General features: G+C 39.7%; 1 protein-coding gene and 1 long non-coding RNA gene across 2 annotated transcripts in view; one reads left to right on the top strand and one right to left on the bottom strand.

The window, feature by feature from the left end:
- The window catches only part of PLCL2 (phospholipase C like 2), a 99,678-nt gene extending 99,296 nt beyond the window's left edge, over positions 1–382 (bottom strand). Inside the window, exon 1 of the mRNA XM_005480922.4 lies at positions 244–382. The gene's annotated coding sequence lies outside the window, so the exon portion shown is untranslated. The remainder of the gene's footprint in view (positions 1–243) is intronic.
- A 17,454-nt stretch (positions 383–17,836) lies between these two features.
- On the top strand, positions 17,837–23,743 carry LOC141728596 (uncharacterized). Its single transcript, XR_012579711.1, has 3 exons — positions 17,837–18,069; positions 18,344–18,434; positions 20,054–23,743. It is a non-coding gene; the product is annotated as an uncharacterized LOC141728596 (long non-coding RNA).
- Positions 23,744–24,944: the final 1,201 nt, after the last annotated feature.

Genomic DNA, 24,944 nt, shown 5'->3' with positions numbered 1-24,944 from the left:
CCGCAACCCCTCTCCGGCCACGACCGGCGGCCAGAAGCGGCGGAACACGAGCAGGCTCGCCGCCGCCGCCCCGCGGGGCAGCCCCGGGCGCCCTCGGCAACTTTTCTCCCTTCCCGCTGCCTGCCGACATCCAGCCGCTCTAGAGCGGAGACAGCCCGGCCGGGGCAGCGGCGGCACCTCCGGCCCCGCGGCAGCCTCGCCCGCAGCCGCCCCCCGCCCTCACGCTGCGGCCCCGCTACCCACCTCGGCGGCGAGCGGAGCCCCGGCTGCCGCTGCTGCAGGAGCCGCTTTTCCCCTCTCCCCTCCTCCCCGCTATGGTCGCCGCCTCTGCCCGGAGCCGGATACAGAGAGAAACTGATTCATGTGGCTGTTTCCCTCGCTCTCCGCTGCCGCCGCCGCCTTCCCCGGCCCAACGCTCGGCTGCAGCCCCGTGGGGGGAAACGCCGGCAGCGCCGAAGGGAGAGGCAGCCCCGACCGCCCCCGCGAGGAAACTCTCGGGGGAAGGCTGAGCGAGCGATCGGGCTCGCCCCCCTGGCGCCGCCGCCGCCAGTCACAGGGCCGGCCCCGCGCGGATTGGTGGCCCCGCCGCCAGCACCCCCTCCGGCAGCTCGGGGGCGCTCCGCCCGAGGGCAGAGCCGCCCGCCCCTTCCCGCGCCCCGCGCTCACCGGAGCATTCCTCCGCACCTCCCGCCCCGCGCCTCTCGGCCGGGCTCCGGGCCCACACAAAAGAGCCCGTGCCCGGCCCCCCGCTCTCGGCCGCATCCTCTGCTCCCCTCCGCCCGGACGGCGGCTCCTCCCGCCCCTCCCGTGGGCGCCCCGGGCCCTTCACCCGCCCTGCCCACCCGAGGGGCTGCGGCCGCCCGAGCGCGCAGGAAGGGCGGGGGGCCGCGGTGGAATGGCTGGAACGGCCCGACTGGGCGCTGACAGCCCAATTAGTCCAATTAGAGCCGTTAATTATTAAAGGAACGAATGTGATGGAGTGCTGGAATATTAAAAGCTTAACGGAAACTGCAACTTGATGGTTGCCTTCAAGCGTGTCCACAATACAGCATGCTCGGCCGGCAAGCCCTCACATACCCCATACACGCTGGTTTAGGTTTGCTATGAGACAAACAGGACGCACTTGGTGGAAGAGCAGTAATTCAGAGAGCTGCATATTTATTTTTACATCTTAACACAGCTGCATGTTGCAAGAGCTTGATATTTCACGATTAAGTTGAATAAAGGGAAATGAAATGCCATAGTTGAGGCACTTGGCCCTTTGCTTGAAATTCAAAAATTGAGTCAGTTCAGGAGACAATACATTGAGAACATGAGCAAAATTGGAAATCGCAGAAATAAGAGTGCAAAGAGTCACACTGAGCAAACAGACACCTAAGACGGCCCACACCATCTGACCTTCAGCATTTGGCTGAAGTGCTTAATGCAGGAGCTTGACTCAGATTATAGTCGAATGAAAGCACTACACTTTTAATTTAGGTTCCCTCAGTTGCCCTCGGGAGATCACTGGCTGTGCCTGGAACCGCTGGCACAGAGATCAGATACCTATCCTAAATAGCTTGAATAAGGCAGCGCAAATATCCCCCTTCAGCATACTGGTGCTGAAAACACTGGATTGAAGGGTGTATTTTCAGTCCTGTTCCCCAGCTCCAGGGCTTTACCACGGACTGCAGAGCAGTGCCATTGTACCTTTGTGGCGGCCCAATGCTCTGAGCAGTCTCCAAAAGAAGGCACCTCCACCTTTTTCTTCAGAACACTGAGGGACATCTCACTCCTCCAAAACATAGAGCCACAGGGATGATATCTTCTGTCTGTTTTTACTGTTTAGATCACTTGGAGCATGAGAGCCCTCATTTCAATCTCCTCTTCCTGAAGAGATTGACATCTGTGTCCCCACGGTCATTAAGCAGCCACCAACTTACAGGCCGGTGGTGGTGAGAGCGTTTTCTTCGATATTCTGTCTGCAATCTGGACAATGCTGCTTGTCACTGCAGCAGAAAAGGAGCCATAAGGTGTGATGCAAATTGGAGGAAAGTATGAAGCTCTTTGGAGAATATTACTTATTCAGTAAATTTTCTAGTGGGTCAAGAAAGTTCAGAACCTGACACTGCTACGTGACTCATATATGGTCCCAATTTAATCAAACTATTAACAAAGCTTAAGGTTAAATGAAAACATGCACATTTGCAGGATTTAGACTGTAAACACTAGGGACATTAATATTAAACTTAAGATCTGAAATAGCCAAAGTTTGTGGTTTTCATTAGCTGGTAATACAGTGATTTTACCATTTGCCCTTATGCGAACATCTCCTGCCTGAACATCTTGCCTCACCATTTAACTAGGAAAAGTCAGCCTTGAATATTAAATATTATCCAGTATTGTATCTACAGATGTGGACATCACAAACCATCCCTACAGGAGACACTTTGTCATTAGGAGCGCCACTGTTTCTTCTGAAGGATGAAATTTATACAAAACAGGTACAAAATGTTATTAGAACCATTTGTCACAGAGCCTTGCCAGTAAACTGGTGAGGAAGATGTGTGCTTTCTGTCATCTTGCTGCTTAAGATGCACATAGCAGAATACCAGTTTTAAGGCCTTTAGCAGAATTTGATCAGTCCTATCTCAGAGAAAAAAGGATTTAAAAAACCCTTTTCAACTCTGCTTATCTGTCCAACCTGTATAGAAACAAGATAACAACACTGAAAAAGAAATCATTTAACTTTAGCCTTGGCAGTTCTGTAATGAAGGATATCAAGACCTGCAGACATTGCCAGACTTTTGACTGTGAAGGTGATGATTCAATACAAAGGAAGGAGTAAAACTTCTGAATCTAGTCTTAAGGATACATGCAACACAAATCAATACAATAGTATCAATACAATATTGATTATATTGATATATAATCAATAGAATAGTATTACTCATTATTCTAAATATTGAAATTTAATTACTGATAAAAGCATTGTATCAGACACTAAACTAGAAAGGTTGTTCTAGCAAGATGGAGGTAGAAAATTCTCCAAATCTGAGATTTCTTCTGACGACCATTCACTGATTTCTCTTATTGTGCTATTCTGTTTTACAGGACTTCTCGAAATTAGTCCAGTGTTTTATTCAGATGCATTTTGAATGCTTAAAGTTGAAAAATACTTCCATATGCAAAAGGAGGCATTTCTGATAAACCAAATCCCAGAAATGGTCACCAATACTGAGCTACTCATAGAGACCTTGTTTATCCCTGTGAGCTCAGGTTTCCAAATTAATGTGAACTATATACTTTTTTTGCCAGAACTTTTTGAAGATCAAGGGGTGAAGAAACTTTTTCATTATCATTATTCAATAGTGGCCTCAGCAGGCTCTATTTGTTTAATTGTTAAATGAAATAAGGATTATAATGGAATCAAAAGACCCTTCTATGACAATATTTAACTCTGAGAACTTGCTGCCATGTGCACATATTAGTATTTTCATAAAATCCTATTAAATATCAGAGTTCCACAGCTAAGCTAACATTACCCATTGAACTTTTCTAACTCAAATAGTGTGGCATCAGAAACATGCCAAGAAACAGGATATGTTTAAACCCCTAACCAGTGACTAAATCACTAGTGTTTAAAGAAACCAAATACTAGATTATTGCTAATACACTAAATACTTTTTATTCCAAACAGGAAAAATTTTAATTAGCAATTATCTTGTTTGAATGTTGCTTTTCTGACACCTCTGCTTAAAATATGTTTTTTCATTATTGTAAGTATCTCTGCAATTCCGGTGATAATTTAAATTGCTTGACTTGATTGTTCAGGTCACAGTCTAGCACATACTTGTTTGTTGTACTTGTATAATTAAGTATACATGTTTAAGCAGTCCCATTACAGTCAGAATCTGATTCATAATTAATCCAAAGCAAAGTTTATCCATAAATAATGCATTATTGTATAAAACATCTGTAAAGTGCAGGTGTGTAATATGCACATAAAATGTGCCAACAGTACAATGTGTACTAAAGGTGGCTAAAAGAGGTAGAAAAACATAAATTGACAGATTTGTCTACTGCAGAGCATTTATTAACATTGTGTACATGAAAATATTTTTTTTGCAATTTTAGAAAGTTCATTATACTAACAGTGACTATAGGAGTCAGCTGGGAGTTGGGCTTTGATGATCTTTGTTGGCCCTTTCCAACATAGGATAGGCTGTGATTCTATAACTCTAAGTATGTGGATTTTTTTTTAATCAAGCAGCTCAACCACTTTAGCCTATTAAATACAGCTTAAGGAATGTTTGCTTCTATCCTACCTATAATGCCTTTTAGTTTGGCTACCAGCCTACTCAATGTGATGGTTCAGAATTAACAAGAGCTTAACAGTAAATCTACTATTCCCCTACAGACTCTTGAATCCAGGAGGAGTGCTTTTCGAAATCAACATAATTCAACAGTTCTTCTTTAAACTGTCTGTTTTTAAGACTATCAACGCTGCAGTGGTTAGTCGGTTGCAGCATAGCTTTAAATCACATTGCCATGAAAATGAGACTCTTTGTATATATGTTTTAAAAAAGGTCAAGGTTTTTAAAAACTGAAAGAGAGTATTCCCTTCCTGACCATTAAAAGAGATGTCTTAGAGGGAAAGTTAAAGAACAGACAGGAAGGACTTTCTGGATATCAGAGGCCTCCCTTAAGGCCTCAGCTTGCAAACTAGAAATGAAGTATTTTTAAAAAGTCTTGACCTAGGCACTAAATCTGAGTAATTCTTTTGGGAATCCTGGAGTTATCGTAACAGGAAATTACAGCTTATCTTATTCTAATATCATGCTGTTAGTTTGCCATTACTGAAAAGGCTGAAAATCAAATCTTTGTTTGTCTTTAATATCACCATTTGGAAAACATATTTTGCAGCAATAGTATTTGAGGTATTTTTGGATAAAGTTTCAGTGGAGCAAAATTTGTGTTTTCTTCTACTAGGAAAGGCAGGCACCCTGGAAAAGACTTGTGTAGTGCCTATTTCAGCAGAGGCACATGCATTTTATCAGAGCGACCAGGACAACAAACCTGTTCTTGAAGTGTTTCTGGTGCATCATTCAAAAGAATATACACACACTGTTTCCCATCTCCTGGCATTGTACTCTGCTCTCTAAGGAGAAGTTACAGTTACAAAAACCAGACGAAAGCCAGGATTCCGCAGAGGATTGGATTTCATTATTTCCCTCCTCATGTTTGTAAGTACTGGGTATATACAGAAGTGAGATGTAAGACATTTGACTTGTGAGATGTAAGACATTTCATATGTCATCTCTTTTTGTCATTTAAAGCATCTGACTCTATTTTTACAGGACCATGCCAATAAAATAGCCCACAAAAATGTTAATAGTGATAAAAAGCTTTCATTAAATTTGCACAAAGAGAAAGACATAAAACTTTTAATTTGTAATTTCAGCACTATATGCTTTGTGAATTCTCATCATAGCAGAATATTAAACGCTTTCACTCTTTCCCATCATAGGTGAGTGGGTAAATAAAATCAGTAGGATTTTTTGACAGCCTGAGTTCCTTCTATAATTGTCTTCATTTTATCATGTCCATGAGGGTAAACACTGGATCTACATGTGCTAAGTAGGAGTTGCAATGTGTTATGTCTTCACCTTTGAGGGTTTAATGGGAGAGTTAACACATACACACTTCTGCTGATAAACAATTAACTGTGTGCTGGTGTCAGCTTGTCTTGTTAGAAATATTGCAACACAATACCACAGAAAAAGGAATATACATGTATAAAAGGGGAATTAAGTGCTTTTATTGAATGGCAGTCAAAATTCACATAATTTCCCTTAGCCTAGCAAGTTTTCTGAATTACAAGAAATCACATATTATTCTTAGTATAGTTGAAAGAGGAGTTGATTAAACTTGTTATACTCCAAGACATAAATGCATTTCTTTTCAGTCATGTGAGAAAAATCACACAACACAAATTATTTGAAGCAGGTTTTAAAAAGGTGTGGTAACACATGGGGAACATAGTTTTCATGCTATTTGACATGGATACTGGTAGACTGCAAGACAACAGCCAGTGAGACTGTATCCTGTCCTAAAGCTTGCAATGGAGTTCCTTAATCCCATTAATTTTTGTGTTTCTCACATTAGCAATTAACATCAGTTCCTGTCCCTTACAGATGGTAGATTTGAGTATGTTGCACTAACCAGCACAGTTCTTAACAAAAGTCAATTCCACCATTTAATTTTTTTATCCAGTATTCCAACTGAACACTGAAGCATAATTCAACAGTCATATTTGTTTTCTTTATTTTTAGTTCAAAAAATGCTAAAAAAATTACAGTATTTATAGATGGTTTCACATGCATATTCAAACCTTTTTTACTAGAAATAGGTTTATGGTTGAAACTTCAGGTCGGAAGACCTTAACAAAATATCTATTGTGCAACTCTCACAAACTGACATGAGTCAGTAGACAGGTAATAGACTTCCTAATTTCTTTGAAACATCTATATTTTGCATAAACCAGACATGAAATTCAGGGTCCTGATCACTAATGTAACTTTTCCTATACTCTCTGAATTTTCAAAAAAATATATTTATGTGCAAGACCTCTCTGTTAATATATAGCCTTAATACAGTTAAATATACTCACTTTCTGAGTAAACAGCAGCTGAAGTAAAGGGAAAGTACCACTTTTCTTCTGCCAAAAACCAGAAGGAAATTCCCAGCTTCTGTTCTGTTCTTTGCTATGGCAACCTACTCCTGGAAGAAGAGTCACCAAGAGTGAGAATCTCTGTTGGGATAACAGTAAAACTAAGCAGTATTTGAAGATTTTCTGGTTCTCTCACATTTTGACTTCATGTATCAGGAGGCTGTGAAAACAAAGTTGCTGCAGCTGGCACTCCTCTAACTCCTTTTTGTACAGAAAAAGCCCTTCCATCCTTCCTTTTCTCATCCAAGTTCCCCTTTCTGTAGGGATCTATACATTTTTCCTGAATTCATTGTACAAATTGCTTTTTCCTCCTCCATCTAAGATAAGAAGTTGCAATGAAGTTCAGTCCTCTGAGCATTCCTAAGTCACTGCTCAAGGACAGGAGAAACTCCAGAAAAGTTAGGAAAATAGTAGGGGAAGAGAATGAATGAAGATAATTTATGAAAAGGGACAGCAGAGAAGGACAATAAGACATAATGGTAAAAACATTAACCTTTACTTATAGTAAGTTTCAGGATTACTGTTATCATATTCCATAGCACTAATATAGACACAGGAAAAAAGAAAAGTGAACAATGGTGGAAAGAAAAAGTCTAAATTACAGAGGGAGATAAAGCCAAGGAACCATGGTAGCAGAAAGAGAATAAGATCTGTTAGTCATTAGAATTGAAAAACAAATTTAAAGACAGAAGAAGACAGAAGGCAATTAAATAAGATTGATAATATGGACGAAAAATATATTATTGCAAAGAAAGTCTTAAAATATAATATTAAAATAAAATTCAAATAACTTAACTTAGCTGCCAAAGGTTATGACTGTAGAGGGGAAGAAGGAAACTTGACTGATCACATGGAATGATTATGAATGCAAGAGCTCCTCACATTCAGATCCAACAAGGAAGCAACAGACACAAGACACAAGCTGAAGAAGGGATTTTCTCTTGCAGATTACATTGCCAACACTGATATGTTCCATATGTGTTTTGTCCAGCAGAAGCAGCTGAGGCCTAAATGCATGCTTGACTATTTGACATTGCTCATTTCAGTACTTAATAAACTCGCTTTCTGTGGAAAGAGATGCTGCTTTTTTGCTCTATTTAAAATTCTTTCTTTTTTCCCCTGAAGTTCCTAAGTTCTTACTAAGCAATAAACAAGACATTAATTCAACTGCCGATGAAGAATGAGATCAAATTACTGATTTTAATTTTTTTTTAATTAATTATATTTGTACTGTGTTACAGAGAAGCCTAAAAGCCCCAGTCAACATGGGCTTGCTGCTTGCTGCTGTTGAAGTCATATAAATGTATGGATCCAGTTCAGAGCTGGCACGTAGCCATCCAGTTTGGAACACAGTGTGATCTTGCATCTCCTCCCAAAAGACCACACAGACATTCTCTGGGGAATTTAGAAATCAGGACCTCCAAAATTTCTGACCATCTTCCTGAGCACTTGGTCATCTTTCACTAGAAAAGTGTTTTCTGCATCCTATGTGTGTAGCTGGAAGGAATTTAGGATAAAGAGCAGTGAAGAGGGCACTGTGTATGCCAAAAGGATTCACCAGTGTATGCCCACTGATTTCTACATTGTTTTTTCATTTGTTTAAATTATTTTAAGGCACATCAAGCACTTAAATCTTATTTGAAGTCTCAACTATAATAAGGATGCAAAGGGTGTCAAAGAAAGGAAAATTATCTTGATTAATCTTTGTTAAGTACAGCATTTTAACATAAGATAGGCAGTGAAATTCAGACACTGAATTAATGGACACAGTCTATTACTTAAGTAATAAGTTACTTCCTATCTTTTAAAGCCTCACAAAGGTTCCCTGGGCATTTAGAAGTGCAGGTGTGTTTAACCCAACTCCTCAAAACTATGTCCAGCTCTTTTTTTCACCAGTTATCTCAGAACTCTCAATTCTGCTGATTTCAGTAATTTCTTCTGACTGAAGAGGCACCACCTAAATTCCTTAAATTTTGTTCGTCTGGGAGAAAAAACAATTTCTTTGGCTTTTTTTTTCCTGCTGCCTAGCTTCTTGAATTATTAATAATGCTTTGTTTCATGTTGTTTATCAGCAGGATTTCTGAATTATGACTGTGTGCGCAGAGACACACACAGACACACACATACACACACACACACACACACACACACGTTCACAACTGTTTTCTTTCTTTTCACATTCTGAGTATTCTTGCTTTTCCCAATAAAATACAAAGCTGTGCTCTTGGGAAAAAGAACATAGGTGAAGTTACATGAAGCAGATGAAATAGATGTTTCCAGGCTATGTGAAAGGAGCAGATGAAGCTAAAGAACAATGTACTGCACTGTTCCCCAGTACCAAGTATGGAAACCACCTCACGAATACTGGTTGTAAATGTAAACATGAGTTGTCCAAGGAAAAGAGAAAAATTGGCCAGAAAAACAGTAGGTACTTTAAATAGGTGCTTTATTTGAATTTCTGAGTTTTGAAATCAACTTAAGATTTTTGATATGTGAATGACTTATAAATCCAGTGGGAGTCTGAAATTTATTCAGTGGAAGAAAAATCTTTACCCTAAGGCATTACAATTGTTTCACTATATGTGAACTAGTTTTCCTGAAATTGTCTAGTATATTTTTAAATTTAGATAGCGCTAGTGTAAGATATACAGATATACTCCATAGTAATTCTTCCTTTTCCTTGTAGCTGAAGACTGACCTTTCAGTTCCCTAGCACAAATTTTCTTGAAATACCTGACAGGCAAAGCAAAGCATCCATCTTGGTTGTACATTTTGAAACAACAGTTTGACCATTACAAATCCACCAAGTATTAAAACATTCCACTCTACATACAGAGCTGCTTTCCTTTCAAATGCAGACTATAATTAGCTAAAGGCTCCCCTCTGCTCTCCTGAGTATAAAGAGTCATGCTAGCTGTGTGTGGAAGTACATATAGTCAGGCATAGCTGGTATACTCATTTCTTGGCTCTCACACTGGCAAAAAGCTATTATTACACAAACAAGACAGTTATCCCCAGAGAGGCAAAAAGTGCTGGGCAGCAGCTTGACATTACATATTTTACATCTTGTAAGCAGCGATTTAATTAAAACTACCAAGATAATCTGAATATCTGTATTTTGCTTTGAAAATAAGAAGAATTACATACAGCACATTTTATTTTCTTGTACAAAGGCAGTAGTTGAGAAATTTGCCACACTCTCAATTATTTATATGAGCATGAAGTTAGGTTGGCCACACCAACTGAGAGTATGACCTGCAAAACCACAGCTGCATTAGCTACCCTGAGGGAATTCTATTTCATTCACAGTGACATGCTTGGGCTTACCTTATATTCACTTTCATCAAGGAGGAGACAATCACTGATATTTAGATTTTAATTTTTTTTTATGGGGTTAAGAGCAATCCTCTACCACGGACCTTCATGGACAGCAGTTCATGAACTTCAGTCTGTCCAGGGAGATAAGAATCCAGAGGGAGAGTACTCCTTCCTCAGGCAAGCTGGTTTTGAAGCTCCATTGCTGCAGAATCAGTAATGCACAAGTTAGTCCCCTACTATTGATGGAAATAATGATGCAAAATTATTTCCAGAGAACTCCATAACTCTGAGTCACTGAAAAGGTAGTCACTATCTCTGTCACAGTCCCTTTGCTTCTCAGGCCTATTCCATGTTTCAAATACCTGATCATATTTCCTACTATTACTGCCTTTAAATAGCAATAATGCTGTCTGCAATAATGCCAATCATTAATGATAAAATACATTCCTTAAATAAATGAACAGCTAAGTTATAATGTGATACTGTCCTTTTTTATTTTGCTTCTCCTTTCCAGGGCTCTGCAGACTACAGCCATTTGCAACAGGTCTTCTCAGGACCTTGTCTTACAAAAGACAAAACGTTCTGGCCCTAATCCAGGAAAGCACTTAGATACATATTGACATTTAAGTAGATGAGTGGCCTTAGTGAGGTCAATTGGACTGCTTACTTGTGTAAAGCTAAACCTGTCCTGAAATATTTTGTTCAATGGACACGCACTATTCAACACTTTGAATGATTGAACCCTTTGCAAGATCATATGCAATTACTATTATTATACAAATATTTTATGTGATAATAATTGCCTTCCAGATTATTTGAAATATGCAATTTTATATTCAGTGAATAATTAATGTCTCAAATTTTAATCCAATCCCATGTAAAAGGTACACAATTACTTCCAGTAAACATAAGGTGTTTCTAATTTGATTTGTTTTCTAGTTGATGTTGTGTTTCCATGCAGTGTTTTCGTCTGTTGAGATTGCAAGGGTAGGTCACACTGGGGTCTGAGTGTGACCCCAAACCTGCCCCACAGATATGGCTAAGTCTCTGTCACCCCTCATTTGCTCTCTGGCAAACACCTGAAGCAGTGTGCTTTGTACAGCAGGGCAAATGACCAGACCACAAACTTGCTAGAACTTTTGAAGGAAAAATGACATCAAGATACCTTGGCACTATGTTGCCTCTCTAGTCATAAACTAGTATTGCAGCATGGAAGCAGAACGCTGCTTTTTGCCCTATAATCCAGCAGGTCCATTTTTTAATGACGTAAGACATAACTCAGACTTTGTTTTTATTCTTCCTCTGTAGAGACTGAATGGCTGTGTGCCCTCATTACATTTCTTAAGTAGGGTCATTAACAGAAATTCACAAAATATGAGATTTTGTCATCACTTACAGGTTCTTTCTTGGAGGTACAAAGCATGGAAAAGTAAGAGAATACATCTTTTATGATGTTTCACAGGAAAGTTCAGCTCTGTGTGGCACTTTCGGACCTCTCAGAAATGGGGAGGGGTCTGTAAATTGTTTCTGCTGGGACATACTGAGAGCAAGGCTTTGAGATCTCAGTGAACCACTCTGCTAGGAGAAATTTTTTTTTTTTTAAAGGAGTATGATCACAGAGTCACAACAACAGGGTTTATCTTGTAGTTTCCTCCAGACATCTGTCAAACAACTTAGATTAATTTTAGAAAAAATTCCAAGGCTTTCTATTAGAGCTAAATTTCTTCTTGGTTCTGATATGTATGCAATACCCATATAAGTAAACAGGAAGTAATAATTGGTGAGATTCTAATTAGAATTTTCTACTGCTTGTCTACTTGTATTTTTATGATCTTCAAATTGTTCTAGAAGAGGAAATGTGAAAAACTAACACAACAATATAAAGGGCATCTTCTTCATGCTTTCATCATACTGTCCATGAGCTCTCTGCCTCCAGCAGAATGCCACAGAAGGTTATAATGGAGGAGTTAACCTCTGACCTTAATTTTTCCAGTAGCTGGTAATCAGTGAAGTGATCAACATGCAGAGTGTGCACCTCCTCTTTCTCAGAATTCTGATGTTCACAAGCAGTAAAGCACTACTCCACAGGTAAAGCCAACGAGGTTTACAATACTTCTGAGTTTAACTAGCCTCCAGAAAAAAATAAAATTTACATTCAGTTCTATTCAAATGAACACCTTGAAATTGGAAGGCTATCTCCAATCACACTTGGGCTACACAGCCCTTTTCACTTCTCAGAACTCTGTTGTAAATCTTGCAGCAATGAAGGGCCCTGCAGCACTTCCTGCTCTCCCTGCGGCGAGGAAGGGCCACGCAGAGACCGTCTGCCCTGGCACTGGTCAGAGGCAGGAAGCCAGGGAGGCATCAAAGAACAGCACAATAACCCACACTCTGGAAACCCTCACCAGCACTTTGTCTGAGCTTGGCCAAAGGTTAAACTGGCTCCTGTGAGCTCATCTCTTCTGCCTCGATTTTATGCTGACTTTCTATTGCTTGTTAAACAGGAAGCAATGGCCAGACTGAACTCCAGTGAAGATATTTTCTGGGTGTGTTTTGTGATTATTTGTTGGACTCAGCAAATCTACTGTCTGTTAGTTGTTTGTATTATGATGCCTAGGAGCTCCCTAATTCAGAAACTGTCAGAGCACTCTGGGTTTGAAAATATGTCCATGATCATTCTCAGTTCATAACATATCAGTTCAAAACAGTTCTGCATGTTTGTTTTGTTAGAACACTATCAATGTGCTATTCTAAGCAGAACACACCTTCAAAAAGTATTCAAGAATGCATGTGAAGGAAAAAGGAACACTTCTCTTTCTGAAGTACACAAATTGTAAACATGGCTTGAAAAAATAAGCCTGGCCATTAAATTCCAGTGCAAGAAAATGTCCTGCTGGGCTTTTTGATGTCAAAAAAATTTACAAAACCCTATGAGAACCTTGACCCAAACTCCTCTTCAAATCTACCTGGAACAAATACCAGTTTTATAAGTCTTCTACTCAAGTGTGTACAGTTGAGCTTTCTCTTTCTCTTTTTCTATCAGTGTTTCCAAAGTGCCTCCCTCTCACTGGTTACCAGGCAACAGAACAATATTGCTCTGCATGCACAACCAGCAATAAATGACATTATACTGTATTTTTGCAGAGTTTCTCAAAGAAAATAAAGATGTCCTGAAATAAAGTCTTGTGAGATAAATAGCTACTGCCCAGAAGTCATTTAAATGCTTAAAATGCTGGGGTTTTTCTTCATAGAAGGCACAGATTGAAAAAAGCCAAACCACTTCTCTAATAGAGGAGCTCCCATCCAAAATGAATTTATAATGCTAAAATAGACCACACTCTGAAAGAAAGCTGCTTCAGTTGACATTTCAAACAATTAACAGCCTTTTAGGTCCTACAGCCACTTGCATAAACCTTTATCTTACAATCAAGGCAAGACTAATGAAGCAGCAAGAGACATCAAGTTAAAGTACTTTCAGTGTCCTGAACACTAAAATGCTGCCTGTATGACAAAGCTCTTTTTCCTGTTTTGTTTCATGGTTTGATGTCAATAAAACTCAAGAAAGTTTGGCAATTTTTCCAAAAAATCTTTGGTTTTGATAGCAGTTATTAAAGATGGGCCCAGATCAAATCAAACCCCACACTTTCTTCTAAATAAAATAATCACTGAGAGGGAGGGGTGGTTTGCAGCCCTTCATCTGCAATAAAAATGCATTTAAGAAAGGTCTGACTCTAGATCCTGACCAAAAACCATCCTAACTTTAGATTGTTTTATGTAGTTTTGATTCAGTTTCAAATTTCACATTGTAGGTCAAGTTCGCCTTTATGTAATACTAAGATAAGAAACTGAAGGCTTCTGCAGTTTTTTCACTGCAAAACAAGGGGGAAATCTTTAATTATAAACAAATATCCCATGTAATCCTACCACAACATGAAATGTTAATGCCTAATTCTTAAATACAAAGGTATGCACTAGAACCAGAGAATAGCCCCAAAATATATTTGTGTAATACACAAAATATATTTGTGTACTACACAAATATATTTTACAACAATGTCAAGACTGAAATCTCAGAATATTCATTGGCCTATTTCTTTGATTCTGCAGTGGTCAAATTACATCATTTTCTAAGACAGTTTTTATTTAAATTTATATGGAAAACTTTCAATTTGTTACACTTCTGTTAGACTGAGTTTTGTTTGCTTGGCTTAGAAGTTGAATTGTAAGTGATTAATGTTTTTAGACTAGATAAAAATCTGTTCCCAGAATGATTTGACACATGACCTTCAGGACAGACAGAGCACTGGGATATATATGACACCTGAAAAATAGTTCCATTCCCTGCTGTTGTTGATTTAGTAGTGGTATAGAGTTACTTGCTAGATAACAGCAGAAAGATTTGTGGTTTGCTTTCTTGGATCTGAGAAAATGCAGTACAGCAAAATGATGCATTCTCAGCTTGTCTAGATAACATAAATAGCATTGCTCTATGCATACATTTGACTCTTTATTTACTCTGAAAGTCAACAGAGATGAGCATCGAGTCTGTACTATAAACGCCTCAGTTCTGTTTCTAGCTCCTGCAGGAGGAACCAAATGCAAACATAGGGATTAACTTATTTACAGGGTGGCTGAAGCATTAGCTGGCAATTGCCTTTGGTGGGAATATTATGCCTTGGTCAAAAGAAAGACTCCAGTCTGCACTGAAATATAAATAGCCATCACAAGAACTAACACCTCAAGGCATGACCTGGCTCGTAGTTTACTGACATTTCTTGTATGCCAGTCCTTCCCTACACAGAGCTTGTTTTAACTGAGCAAAAAATATTATCAGCTTATTTTTACAGTTCATAAAATCCTGTACACTCAAGAGTACTTGGTGAGACTTCTATAAAGTCCCCAAGCAGTAGGCAACAGCACATTTTCTCTGCAGAAGAAAGCAAACAATTATATCAGTTGGGATGAGAAGTGAGTGATAACATGACATGTCTAGAGAAATCAGTTAGATCCCTTATGTGTTCGTTCTAACAGTTGACTTTATTAACAGAATTTTTTTGATAAAAATATTCTAGTCACACAGCAAAAGGGAGATGGTGGCCTCTGCACTCTTCTGAAGCCAAATTAATTTTTCATCTTATTAAAATTATATTTGAGTAGTCCTACTACACAACAGGGAAGAAGAACACTTAAAAGTGAGTATTTTTTATATGTTGTCAATGATGAGAGACAATATTTGCATATTGAATCCCTTTCCACATATAAAGGCACACAACTTGCAATCCAATTATTTTAAGCTAAGCTAAATGAAAAACTAGACTGCTATCTCCTAAAAACCAGTCAATAGCCACTGTAAGGATCAATAATCTAAAAAACTATTGATTGCTCATGTAACAACCTGTACTTTCCATTACACACTAAATACTATTGTAGATCAATGTTTGCCAGATGTCCATTTATAAACGAAACAGTCTGGCTATGGTGTCTGTCCTTAACCTTGCAAAAAGGGCTGGTCCTTACATTTAATTTTAACATCTCCTGGTGTGCTGCAGTGTTCCACCACCAGCATCTCCCAGAAGCCTCATTATCTTCCTTTTCCAAACTTAGTGAGAGAGTTGCTTTCCATGGCTTTTATTACTCTGGTGGTAACATTGTACAAATCAGTCTTCATAATTTTGACAGTAGAGTTATGTATATTTGGAAAATGGTGAGAGGAAAATGCCTGATCTAGTAATGAGAGGGAATTCCTTATTTTTGGAGATAGCTGACTATCAAGACTAACACATTGGACAAGCAAGCAAAATTCTCATTTGCACCTGTTTTATTAATAGATCTCCTAAAAACAATCACCCTTTTTTTTTCCTAACGAAAGGCTGAACAATAGAAAAAAAAACAGCTGTTAGAATCCCACTGCTACTCCCCCAAACAGCTTTGAGGCTCTGAATTTGCTGAAATGTTCCCAGTTCTTGGTTGTGGGTGGCATGGGCACAGGGCACTGAGAGCTGCAGCACTGACCAAGGCTCCAGTGGTGGGGCAGAGGGGCAGTGGTGGATTTCTTTCCTGAGAAATCACCGGATTTCTCTCCTGAGTCCTGCAATAAGAACTCAGAAAGCACTGGGGCACTTTGCATCTGAAAGAGGAGCTGGATTTTGTGCTGTCAGGGAGGGAGAGAAGGTTTAAATAGGTAATTTTCAGAGACTGTCAAAACTGAAAAGTGTAAACATTGTTAACATCTCTTTAAAATTCTGGCAGGGACTGAAAGCCACCTGGATGTGTGCCATCCCCCAGTTGCAAAACCGTTTAGCAAACCATATGCTGCCCTAGAAGACAGGTCCTAGACAGATCTCTGCTGATGGCCTTGGAGCAGCAGCCAGTGACCATTGCCCAATCCAGGCAGCACCACTGCATTTCCTCTTTCTGCAACAGCCTTTGCAAGATGGGTCCTAGAGACAGCAGGCCCTGCTGGGGAAAGTGTGCATGCATCTCTTTTCAGCCTTGTACAGTGCCCCTTTCCATCTGCATCCGGGTAGAAGGGATTCAAACGTCCTTCTGAATTACCTCTACTAAACAGAGCCTAAATCTCCTTTGGATTTGATTTTGCACTCTATGCTTCTGGATAAAATAGTTCCCCTTTATCAATATCATTCTGCAGTAATTTTATGGGTGTCTGTGGTTCTTCATCAGTGAGAATAGAGGTAAGTGATTTCAGGCAGACATTAGGATTTTTCACGAGCTTTCTGTCGCTTAGGAAAAAATCTGATTTAATAACTGCAATGTAGATGTTTTCAACATGCTGTCAATTGCTGATTGCTATGCAATAAGACTCTGAAAATTAAAAAGTCAATTGCTTTCATTTCACTGTCTTGTCTGAGCAGTTCTGGTGAGTTTGTCAGTACACCAGTGTATCTGAAGCAGAATTTGGCCCAGTGATGCAAGATGTCATTAGCATTTCAAAATAGGCAATGTTTTGCAACGTGACAAATAGCCTATAACTCACATAAATTACATACACTTGCACAGACCTGTTTGGTCACACAAAAGACTCATTTTTTTCCCTCAGTTCCAAGTGGCTAAATCTGGATGCCTTATCCTCAATCCTGCATGCCTACCATCTCAACATTAATTAATAGTATGCTTCTCAACCCTGTATCTTCTCATTCTTATAAATTATTCTGACCCTTTCAGCCTGACATTAATTACAGTGCCTCACAATTCACACTGACACACTTTATCTTGGACTCAAACTGTCTCTTAGGGTGATAGCTCCAACCATACATACCAGACCAGTTCATACTGATCTCTCCCAGCTTTAGTTCCTGTAGCCTATCAGCTTCATCATCGTATCTTGTCCACTGCCCATCACTGCTCCTTCTGCACTTAACTGGGTTCTCCACTGCTTTTTCAGGCTCTGTGAGAAAACTTCAGACGTCATTCACCCCATCCACAGTCCTGAACACAAGGCAAAAGGACAAACAGGGTGTTTTAGCATTTTAGGGGCATAGAGAAAGCTTAAAAACATTGAGAGCTCTTGTTATAGATTAATGTCTTTTCCTAGTGGATTAATACAGAAGTTGGTTTGAGCACTGTACTCATACAAAGATTGGTAATTTTTTTGGTGGCTGGCTATAATCTAGATTTCTCTATATTGGGGAAAACGCAAAGTTTCCAAAAGGGACTAATTTAGACATCCTGGGCAGGGTTGCCTAGTCGGGTAAAAGAGCAGCAGTGTGGTCAGCTCCTGTGGGAAATTTCCAGCCCGGTGGCTGTGCAGCATCTGTATTTTGGCACTTTCACCAAACGCTCCCGGGAGCGCACAGCTGCCAGCTGGAGGCTGGCACGGCCCGCGGGGGGATCGCTGCCAGCAAACGCCCTGGAGGCCCCGCTGCTTTCCCAAAGGCTTCTTCCCAGCCCTTGATGCTGGTGCCGAGCAGGGGAGCCGCAGCACCGGAGGCAAAACAGCGGGGAGACGGAGAGAGGTGTCGGGAAGGCTGCAGCAGCAGCAGGGCTGCCGAGCATCGCGCTGCGAGGAAGGAAATGATGAGGTGAAGGCAAGGAAAATACCCAGCCTCCTTCTAGCTAAGTACAGTGTCCTTCCTCTGTTCGCCCCATCCCCTTTTTAGGATTTTCAGGAAGACGTAGACCCCCGCCACCCTCTCAAAACCTCCTTCTTCATGGTGAGCACGCTCCCAGCACGCCTGGAGCTCTGGCTGTGCATTTCAGCACAGCCATGGCGAGGCTGTCCCAGCCACAGCCAGACCACTCCAAGGGCAGCAAAGCCTATCCTGCTGTCTCAGGAGATGTTTCTGTTCCCTGCAGCTGCAGCAAGAGGTTTGAAGTGGATGTGTAACATCTGTAAGGGAGCCTGGCACCATGCACTGCCACACTGTAGCGAGCAGCAGGACCGGAGGTAGGGAAATGGAGCAATATACTCTATACAAGAGCTGTTTTCCCCTAAATGTCACAACTGCTGGCCTCTTGTGACAAGAAAAGAAGCAGAGAGTGGAACAGCACAGCAGACACAGAAAGAATCCAGGCTTGAGTATAAAAACAAGGGAAGGATTATTTCCAGTCAGGGAGCAAAATCACAGCTTAGCAGAAGGCTCTTGCAAGGGACAGAGTCCCTTTGGGAAGGAAGCCTGCTCAGAATTTTCATTTTTCTCAGGAAATCTAATATGATTTTTACAAACATAGATGCCAGATCTTTCTCTTACTCTAGCAGGTTATTATTCTCCCTCTCAACTTTAAAATCAGAAACCTAAACTCCAGCAGCAAGTCCCAAATCTTTTTCAAAATAACCTATTTAAACTCTTCTTTATTTGATTATAAGACCATGAAAATTTCCAGGTGCATTTTCTGAAATTATGCTGCCAAGAGCCTGAGAATCTTTGCTGTCACAGTCAGCTAATGCAGTCACTCAGGACATCTGTATTTCAAGGAAAACTACCAGCATCCCAATTCAAACAAAAATGGCCTGGAGAAGCCTGAGCAAACCAGCAAGAACGTGATACAGAAGGCTGTAGAAATCATCAATGTGCTTTACTAATTAGATTAGAATTAGCAGAGTTTTAGTAAAGACACGTGAACATTTACTGTGTCATGTACTCTGCTGACATTAACATGATGTTAAATTACAGCTACATGCGAATAAAAGCTTTTTCCATGAGTAATGAAATTTTTTCCTAGTGAACTTTTGAACCTCTATTATTTCAAAACGTATTAACATTGCTGGTAAAGGAAGAGAGAGAGATTTATGTCTGATGGTTTGGAAATTCTTGCTTTGTGAGGCATTCTGAGGACAAAACAGTCATGAGAAATCTACCCCCTGTCTTCCCAAGCAGTTTGTGTTCCAAAGCCAACCAGGAAACCATCCCAGCCAGTATTCAAACAGATGCCAAGAACAAATATAATTTGTTCAAGAAAATATGTTAATAATTCTTTAATCCTCAATGGATGTATCCATATATAAACAGGCCAACAAACTTATGGCTGGAGATGTCAGCATTAAAGACTAGAAAGAATCAAGCTATCAAAAGCTACCCTGATGGTAATCAAGGGACACCTTGGGCTTCTGTAACTTGCTGAAGAATGCTCCTGATATCATATCATTGGATATGTTATTAGACAGTAATTTATAACATATGGAAATACTAAACATAGTTTTCTCCTTTGTAAAGGGAATAATGAAACTTACTTTCCCATTTGTAAAGGGAATAATGAAAGTTACTTTAAATCTATTAATGAGAATCCGTTTTTTAACAAATAAGTACTAGTATCAGTTTTCATCTTTGTTACTCTCTTTCTTGTATCCTAGTTCTCACTGATAGCTTTTCATCTTCCATGTTGTCTTCTACTGAATATGTTGGTAGAGACTGTCTGGTCTGACCACATGCATGACAGGCCAGAGAGCGCAACACAACCATCTATGCACCAGGCCCATCGAGTCTGCTTGGGTTGTGGCCAGCAAAGATGCCTGGGTTTCACTCTTTAGTTTTACTGCTCTTTCCCGACTCTTTTCTTCTTCTCCAGCAGGCTGAAATAATTCATACCACTGGAGACATAGGAGCCGTGTGACGCATTTCCTCGCCTGTGGGGTCCATCAGCTGAGAGATTGTGTTTGATTCCTTTTTCTTCATTACATAATTTTAAAATATAGTAATAAATTGTAGCATAACTTTGAAATTTACCACAGGCCACAAAGAGATGTAGTTCATTTTCTCAGAGTGGAGTCTCTCTGCACAGATAGTGCAACAAAATATTGTACCTCACAAAATCCATAAACTGGGATTTGACTTAATACATTGGGAATATTGTTTAAATAGTGAATTTATTGACCACCTTTCTAAGACAAATTATGCAGAGAATTCAAATCCTATTTATTCTAGCTTTGCAGAGAGCTTAGGGACTATCTGATAAAAGATGTAAAGAACTGTATATAACATTGTATGTTGATACTATATTTGTTTTGGGTTTATTTTAGATAAATTTTTTTTCAGTGGATTCATACTTACAGATTATAGTAAAATTTCTCCTTCCCTCTCTTCTTACTGTCCGTATTTGCCTCTCCCACTCCTTCACTTATTTTTAAATACCTCCCACATTTCCTGGCCCTCATGCTCCCCCTCCCTCCCACTTCCATCTTTTCCACCTTTTTGCAGTATTTTTGTTTTCTTCATTCTTTCTTTGGACAGCCCATCCAGGATCTATGAAATAATTCCTTCTGTATTATTCCCTGCCTGCATACAGTATCTGAAATACCATAAATGTCTGCCTGCATCTCTGCTCCCTTCTCAGAGCCTCTCCCTGTCCCCTGTGCCTCAGAATGCTTTCTGCACATGCTGCATACCCTGCAATCTTCTGCTATTATCCCTCCCGCTATTCATTCAAGCTCTTGAAGCCCATCCAGTTTCTGCTCTGTACTCTGGCTCTTTTTGCTGCCAGAAAATGGTTTAGTTCTCATATTTCTGGGCAAGGAAACAATCTCCATTTCCTATCTCACTTCCTAGATACTGTTTCACCATCAAATGCCTCTGTCTTTTATATTCAATCCCTCTTTCTCCCCAGTCCTAGCAGATCTTAAATTTCTGGCTTGCTTTCTGCCATTTAGAAGTTCAAGTATCACGGCATTGTTTATCCCCAGTGTGTCTCTGCCTCATTTATTTGTAACTAATCCAATGTCAAATATAGATAACCAACCTATCCCAAACTCCTCCAGGAGTACACAGTTACTGATAGACAGTTCTTTCTAGAGAAAATATTTACAGGTCCACTTTCATTGTAGAATAAGGAATGACATTTCCTCCTGCCTAGAAATCACTACCTCTCAAAGGTACACTTGAAAATCCTATTCAGTACAGTTTCATGTTCTACAGTGTTTTGAATTTAAGCCACAATAGAGATTTTAATTAGTGTGTGAGCCAGGTTAAAATCCTAAGAGAACTAGAATATATTTTCTCTGAATATCTTGGTTTTCCCCCATTTCCTCATTCATCTGTCAATTCTTGTTTCTGTAAATATCAAAGATCTTTTAGGTAATGAGTGCTCTTTTGGTCAGTTCTGCTTAGAAATTGGTACAAAATTTTGATCATAATTTATTTCCAGTGTCCCAGGTCTCTAAACCCCAAGGTCAAGCTTCTCTTTTTTCCTCCTAAGAGTGCCCACTTTGCAGGTGACATATTTAACCTTTGGCTTAGAGGCTTAATTCTCTGCTAGATCTTTCTGAGATGGCAGAAGTCATATATGGCCTAGCTCTCTGCTGCTTCTTTGAAAGAATTAATTACAGCAGTGCTTGCTTCAATTCTCCAATAAAGTAGTAGGATCCCTAGATATAGAATAAAGTTTCATATTCAAGGGAAAAAAAAAGTGAGCATTTCACTTGGGCTTACAGTTAACTCCTCTAGTCTAGACTTCAAAGTGAGACTGTATTTATGAGATTCAGTAAGTCCTGAGGGCTCTTAGTCTGAAAGTCACTGAAAAAGTCTCTGAAAAGCAAAAAAGTGTGGGATCTTCTCTTCCTCTTGGAACAAAGTTACGATTCATGATCAGGATCAGCCTAAAACCAACTTTGAAAAAAAAATCAAAAAGAAAAACAGTGATTATAGAGTCCAGTCATATAATATTAAGGTTCAAGTTGTTAATTCTCAGTCGAAGTAAATTCTGCATTTTTTTCCTAACAATTGCTGAAGGAGTCTTATTCAAACTGCCTTCATTTTGGAGAGATAATAAGCTCAGCTTCTTAGGAATATGTCTGTGAGAGTAACCAGGGAGAAACCCTCTACTATTTTTCAGTGCTTCTAATTCAGTGCTAGGATAGACCCTGAAGCTGAAACCTGCCCATCACCTGAACTTGTGACTGCCACAGCTGCTGGTTGCTCAGTCTTGCCCCCTTTTACAAGAAGTTTCTTGTAGGTTACAGAAACTGGAAAACTCTTTAAATAAACCCTGTCAGAGAATTCCTGTCCTTCAGCCCTTTTCTTTTGGTTTGATGTACCAACCACCAGGAGGGGGGAGTAAGAATGTTACTAGATGGTCTCTACAGCACACGAAATGAAGCAATCCTCCCCAATGATTTGCCACTTACTCGATCAGGGGGCCCTCTGTTTGATAGCAGAAAGTGGCTGTACAGCATTAAAGAACGTGACCAATTATTTTCATTACTGTCTATATGGCTCGTAGCAGGCTGCTGCCAGCTTGTAAATTCTAGATGTGAAACAGCAGTTTTGATTTTATTTTATTAATGGAAGAACAGTCTGCTCTTCTTGGAAATAGTTCCTCCTTCCCTCTCCTCCAAGACATGCTTAAATGATTTCAGTTCTTTTCAGCACAGGGATTTCAAAGTGCCCTTTCAATTAAAAACTGTTTTTACTAGCTTGCATGGTTCTCTGGTTACGGTTTGATTTTTATAGTTCTAATTTTAGGAATATGGTAATCTGAAACTACAAGGGACGGAATACCACTGGTTCTTCCAGCAGCTGAAGATGAAGCACATTCCAGGGTTAAATGGCTCTTGGTTAATACTTGAACTAATTTCATCTATAATTATTCTCAATGCCTGAGCAATGTCTGCATAAGTGGGAAGATTATGGTTTTGTGGTTGTTTGGCATGTCTGAAATCCTTCTCGTTCTATTGTGTTGCATCTGTGCGTCTGCTAAAAAAGATAAAATATAGCTGAAATTCAAAATATAGCTGAAATTCAAAATATATGGCTGGTGCATACTTTGAGGAGTAAAATTTGTGTGGTGTGATTCAAGAGAAAAAAGGTAGGTGGAATTCTTCCAGACGTGCCATCCTTGAGCACATTGCCATAGATATTCAAGATCAAACACTTCTCAGTTAGCAACAGCTTTAGGATGGATGTACACATACCCTGCCTGCTCCCACACTGAGCACAGGTATTTGGCATTATGCCTGCTCACTTACACAACCCCAAGAGATTAAAGAGACCCTGGAAGAGAGGAAGGAGAGCAAATGATGAAAGTGCACATGGACGATGCATCTTGAAGGTCGCTGTTTACAGAGTGGGTCTATGCACAGACTGCCATGCTCACTACAAGCTAAAGGCACAGGCAAAAGAAGAAAAGATTTAATCCTTTTGAAACAGAATGACATGGCTTGTTTGACATGCCAGGTGTGACATGATCTTTTATCCCTAGAAATGAAAAGTCTTTGAAAAAACATAAACAGGTTAATATTCTGGTTTTGATGAAAATCTGCTTTAGCATAGGTAGAAATTTTCTGGGAGAAAAAAAAACCACATCAGTTTCACTTGTTTTATGAAAAGTCTATACCCAGCTTTCTGTTTGCTTTAAAAAGGAACAAAATTGCCCAAACAACAACAACAAAACTGTAAGGAGGAATAAGGCTGAGAAAGAGCTAAGCTAAACTCAGGCTGAGGAAGGCAGAAGAGAATAATAATTTTTGAAATGTTTTGCAACTCTTCATGGGACAAATCAAAACCCACAGCTCCAAGTAAACCTCTGAGCAGTGCAAGAGAAATTACAACCCCTGCTATCAAATCCCAACCTGATGTACTGAAGAATTTCCCTCAACTCATTTCAGTCAGTATCAATAAGCAAGATAACTGAGTCTATGATCTATATTTCTCCACCTTCCTACTGTTTGGTTTTTTATTAGGTAATTTGGGCAAGCTTTTACATTAAACGTTCCAAGAGAAGAGGGCAAACAATAGTTCAGGAATGTTTTCTGGGCATATATACACACACACATATACACTGAGCAGAGATGGAGGGTGGATGACACTGAAACAGTGCCAGAAGGGATGAGATGAGGTAGCTGTGACAGGTAAAACTGGAGCCTCCCTATGAACAAGGTCTGCTGACCCTGTTTTAAAGATGAATATATATCCTTACCTAGGTGAGAGGAGGAAGATCAAAACAAGACTCCCCAAAACCTGGTTCAGAAATTTAATGAAAACTTTCCCCCTCTAGTGCAGTCAATTGCATTCACTACCAGTTGTATTCTACTTTTTAAATTGTATTTTTATTGTCTTTACATCATATTACATAGTACTGTAGGCATTAACAGAGATCACAAGACAGCCTAAATTTATGCTAGAGATTGTACAAATTCATCTAAGGAAATGCTTTTTGCTTCAAAGAACTTGAATCTACTGTTGGTTATAGATAATAATATTACAAAAAAAAAAAGGTGAGGAAGAGAAAATTATGAACAGAAGTATAACAATCACACAGCAAATGAGCAGTGAGGTCTGACTTTGATGTTGCTTATGCTGGAATAAATCTGGAGAGGGTTGACTTCAGCCAGAAGCCCTAAACTAGTTTAGGAAAAGACACAAATGTATTTTTCATCATAAACAGAGAAAAAGAGAAGTTTAAAAATAACACAGTGTTGACAAATAAGATGTTGCCACTGGTTCAGGAAGCGTTTGACAGCAGTTAT

This window comes from Zonotrichia albicollis, chromosome 1 (assembly GCF_047830755.1).
Source record: "Zonotrichia albicollis isolate bZonAlb1 chromosome 1, bZonAlb1.hap1, whole genome shotgun sequence".
Taxonomy (NCBI): domain Eukaryota; kingdom Metazoa; phylum Chordata; class Aves; order Passeriformes; family Passerellidae; genus Zonotrichia; species Zonotrichia albicollis.
Note: the sequence above shows the minus strand (reverse complement) of the source record. Positions and strands in the feature narration are given on the sequence as shown.